The sequence below is a fragment of the Lissotriton vulgaris genome, unplaced genomic scaffold (assembly GCF_964263255.1).
Source record: "Lissotriton vulgaris unplaced genomic scaffold, aLisVul1.2 SCAFFOLD_1012, whole genome shotgun sequence".
NCBI lineage: Eukaryota > Metazoa > Chordata > Amphibia > Caudata > Salamandridae > Lissotriton > Lissotriton vulgaris.
In genome coordinates, this window is record NW_028255776.1 from 220,001 (window position 1) to 225,000 (window position 5,000).

General features: G+C 47.7%; 2 non-coding genes across 2 annotated transcripts; both read left to right on the forward strand.

Moving 5' to 3' along the window:
- Window positions 1–420: 420 nt before the first annotated feature.
- LOC147658922 (U6 spliceosomal RNA) lies at window positions 421–527 on the forward strand. Its single transcript, XR_015307355.1, has one exon. It is a non-coding gene; the product is annotated as a U6 spliceosomal RNA (small nuclear RNA).
- A 1,820-nt stretch (window positions 528–2,347) lies between these two features.
- Window positions 2,348–2,454, forward strand: LOC147658923 (U6 spliceosomal RNA). Its single transcript, XR_015307376.1, has one exon. It is a non-coding gene; the product is annotated as a U6 spliceosomal RNA (small nuclear RNA).
- Window positions 2,455–5,000: the final 2,546 nt, after the last annotated feature.

Sequence of the window (5,000 nt, forward strand, 5' to 3'; positions counted from 1 at the left end):
CAATAAGGGGGTTAATATTACAACACAGGCGAAAATTCAGACACATTATCATAAGCTCACCTTGTCCAGGGACCCAAGCATGCTGCCTTTCTACTCTCAGAGCCCTTCACCTAACCTACTGTGCAGCTGTTTTACCTTTAATATCACTGTTCCACAGGCAGCGTGACGTCACAATGCTCCTTGTCTGTCGCCCGAACCATGAGCCTTTGCAACCCTGGCATAATCTACATACTTACGGTGTGTTTAGTCTTGGACCACAAATGCAGTGAAGAATAATGGATTGCTACTCTTCATACATTTTTGACCATTGGCTCAGATTTGAATGCGTACTGGCCATCTGAGCATCTCTGCCAGGCCACCCTATGTCTAGAGACTGTAGATTTAGAGAGTTTATAAACATTGTCAGTTCATTAATAAATTGTGCTCGCTTCGGCAGCACATATACTAAAATTGGAACGATACAGAGAAGATTAGCATGGCCCCTGCGCAAGGATGACACGCAAATTCGTGAAGCGTTCCATATTTTTATCAGCTTTTAGGAGAGAAATCTTTTTTGTTTTCAAGACTAATTGAGAAAAATAAAGCAGGTCCCAGTGCTGTCCCCGTAATATGTATTTTTCAATTAGTCTCTCCTCAACATTTTTAATGTATTTGCCTTGCAGTAAAGAAGGTGCGCTCTATGTTCAGCTGCATTTAGCAAGGAAGCCTGCAGGACTTCTGGGACTTTTCTTTCTCTTTTTTAGAATCCCTGTCATTATTCTTCACCACCCCCAAATCTATACTGTTGCAGTGTTGTGTTGCTTTGTGGGAAGCAGGACAAAGAGAAGGGCAGGGCCTATGCAAATGAAGGCCTCAGGGATGTCTGGGAGTGCCTTTTTAGCAGTATTGTTAAAGTCCACCTTGCAACCGGATTGGTCGGGTAAGCTGAAAAACACCATGCCAGATTGGGCACCAGATCTCTAGGCGCTTGGAGGACATATTGGGTCTACATCCCTCAGTTTCTGAGGTCCAAGAAATGTCCACTCTCTACCCTAATAGAGAGGTCTTGGCCGATCGTGGCCGATCGTGGCCGAGAGGGGAAGAAGGTAGCAGGGCAAGATGCTCATGGTTCTTCTCTAATAATGGACCAACTTTCTCTCTCTCTTTCCTTACCTGTGGTTCTGCCTGGCTACTGGGACTACCAGTTGTAAGCCTGCAGCCCACAAGGAGTTGGTTTGTCCCTCTCACACATGTAAATGGGTAAGCATTCAATTGCACACACCTGCCTACGTCCACAGACCCTCACGCACACACACTTTTGTCAACAAGCTTTTTTGTAATTAAGAGAATAAGGGACCCATGTTGAAATACAAAAGCAGCACACCACGTGACGGCCATCACATAGAGTCCAGCAGCAAATGGGAAACGTTTAACTAGCCGTGGTCCTATTACTTGCGCTCTACCGTGGAACAACTGCTGGAGAATATTGAACCTATAACAAGTCTGAGGTAAATAGGAATTCCACAGGAATATAATCAAACAGGGACCTACAACCCTTCCGAGCCAGATAGGAGTTGAACCTACAATCTTCTGATCCGTAGTCAGTCGCATTATCAATTGCGCCACTGGCCCTATGTAGACTCACCCATCCTTTTATCCTTAAGAGGGCAAGGAAGTGTGTGTGTGTGTGTGTGTGTGTGTGTGTGTGTGTGTGTGAAGGCACAAGGAAACCCATCTGACCTCCTGAAAGTCTGTTCTGTGAGGTTTTCCTAAGTTGTACAAAGGACTTTAGGAGAAGGAAGGACCTAAAAGCTAGGCGAAATGGTCCTAGATCCAAGGAAATCTTTTAGATCAGGCTCAGTTTCTTAAATAGTTTGCATTAACATTATCAGTTCCAGGTCTGTTTGGGGCTGAGCTTGAGAACTCCTTAGTAAGTAGGCGTTTTCAACAATAAGGGGGTTAATATTACAACACAGGCAAAAATTCAGACACATTATCATAAGCTCACCTTGTCCAGGGACCCAAGCATGCTGCCTTTCTACTCTCAGAGCCCTTCACCTAACCTACTGTGCAGCTGTTTTACCTTTAATATCACTGTTCCACAGGCAGCGTGACGTCACAATGCTCCTTGTCTGTAGCCCGAACCATGAGCCTTTGCAACCCTGGCATAATCTACATACTTACGGTGTGTTTAGTCTTGGACCACAAATGCAGTGAAGAATAATGGATTGCTACTCTTCATACATTTTTGACCATTGGCTCAGATTTGAATGCGTACTGGCCATCTGAGCATTTCTGCCAGGCCACCCTATGTCTAGAGACTGTAGATTTAGAGAGTTTATAAACATTGTCAGTTCATTAATAAATTGTGCTTGCTTCGGCAGCACATATACTAAAATTGGAACGATACAGAGAAGATTAGCATGGCACCTGCGCAAGGATGACACGCAAATTCGTGAAGCGTTCCATATTTTTAACAGCTTTTAGGAGAGAAATCTTTTTTGTTTTCAAGACTAATTGAGAAAAATAAAGCAGGTCCCAGTGCTGTCCCCGTAATATGTATTTTTCAATTAGTCTCTCCTCAACATTTTTAATGTATTTGCCTTGCAGTAAAGAAGGTGCGCTCTATGTTCAGCTGCATTTAGTAAGGAAGCCTGCAGGACTTCTGGGACTTTTCTTTCTCTTTTTTAGAATCACTGTCATTATTCTTCACCCCCCCCAAATCTATACTGTTGCAGTGTTGCGTTGCTTTGTGGGAAGCAGGACAAAGAGAAGGGCAGGGCCTATGCAAATGAAGGCCTCAGGGATGTCTGGGAGTGCCTTTTTAGCAGTATTGTTAAAGTCCACCTTGCAACCGGATTGGTCGGGTAAGCTGAAAAACACCATGCCAGATTGGGCACCAGGTCTCTAGGCGCTTGGAGGACATATTGGGTCTACATCCCTCAGTTTCTGAGGTCCAAGAAATGTCCACTCTCTACCCTAATAGAGAGGGCTTGGCCGATCGTGGCCGATCATGGCTGAGAGGGGAAGAAGGTAGCAGGGCAAGATGCTCATGGTTCTTCTCTAATAATGGAGCAACTTTCTCTCTCTCTTTCCTTACCTGTGGTTCTGCCTGGCTACTGGGGCTACCAGTTGTAAGCCTGCAGCCCACAAGGAGTTGGTTTGTCCCTCTCACACATGTAAATGGGTAAGCATTCAATTGCACACACCTGCCTACGTCCACAGACCCTCACGCACACACACTTTTGTCAACAAGCTTTTTTGTAATTAAGAGTATAAGGGACCCATGTTGAAATACAAAAGCAGCACACCACGTGACGGCCATCACATAGAGTCCAGCAGCAAATGGGAAACGTTTAACTAGCCGTGGTCCTATTACTTGCGCTCTACCGTGGAACAACTGCTGGAGAATATTGAACAGTGGCGGTGCGTCCATTAGGGGCGCTGGGGCGTTGCCCCACAAGCCGCCCACGCAGCTCCCTCGGGTCTGTGAACTTTAAGTAAACTCTCCGTTTAGAAGCGAGGGAGAACTGACGACACGACAATCAAGTCAATCAAGATTATGTCGGACCGCCCACCCCCAGACTAGTCTGAAGGGGGTGGGCGGTCCAGCGTCATTTTGACTGACAGCATTGTCAGACAAGCCTGGGACACACTAGGCAGCAGCGCAACACAAGTGCGCATAAACGGGGACGGAGGGCGATTTTTTCGCCGTGCCCAGTCATGCGCACCTGTGTTTTTTCCTGCCTTGCGCATGCCCATTAGGAGCCCCTCGGTCTCCTAATGGGCGTGCAGTGGGCAAAGATTAACGGTGCCCTAACCCGAATCGATTGGCTAAGAGAGTCACTTGGCGCCAACGACAACGGGACCCCAGAGCCGCCTCCCTCAACCTGTCGGTGTTTTGGTGCCTATCAGCGGAGGAAACGAGTTTTTTAACCTCCCGGTGGCTGCCAGCGCGTGGCCCGCACCACGGCAGGACTTAATAAACATCTCCCGTCAGGAGGGGGCATGCCAGCTGCACACAGGACGGTGAGAGGGGTACAGAGGGCATAGGGGCAGGGCACAGAGCGGGAAGAGCGAAGAAAAACAGAAACCAGAGAGATTAAAGGAAGAAGAAAGAAGACGCGCATAGAAAGACAGGAAGAGAACTTAAAGTAAAACTTCAAGAAAGGGAAAGAAGGCAAAGGGAGGCCTCGGTCCGTACCCGGCCATGAAGCTGCGGCTGCTCCAGGGGCTGCTGCTCGTGCGGCTGGCCGCCGCCTTTATCCTCGGGTCTCAGGCCAAATGCTACTTCCAAGCGAGAGGTGAGTGCCCTCCCAACCCTCCCCCCCACAGAGGTCACCATCTCAATGGTACAGGTCTGCATACCTGAGGTCTGGGCAGCGATGGGACACTGGGAGGCGGCGCGGACCCAGTCAAGACCAGGTAAGTTTTTTATTTTTTTATTTTATTTATCCCTCCCTCCCCCCGACCCCCACTGTGAGCGAGCCGTGACTGGGAACAGCGGAACGTTAGTCGCAGCTGCTGCAAAATAGAGGTTCGCCTCTACCAGCCCCGGCAACACCATCACATCGTATTGGCTGACAAGCTTCCAGGAAAGCTGGCAGCACTTCGTGGGGTCCCGCATGATTTCTTTGTTGCGTGCATGCATGGGTACATACAGCACAGGAATATAGTGCAGTTCTTTTTCAATGCCTAATGAGGTGTGCTTCAGGTGGCAGGCAGTGATAGACACAGAACGGCCTTTTTACTAGGAAACAGAAGCGTTTCTCTGCCGATTTCGGCCTTCTTCCAATGACTGGAACACTGCAATGCCCATATTTTTGAACAGTCAGTTACGGGCAATGATTAAATAAATATGACTTATGTACTAAGTCTTATTTATTTAATAATTGCCCGTAACGGACTGTTCAAAAATATGGGCATTGCAGTGTTCCAGTCATTGGAAGAAGGCCGAAATCGGCAGAGAAACGCTTCTGTTTCCTAGTAAAAAGGCCGTTCTGTGTCTATCACTGCCTGCC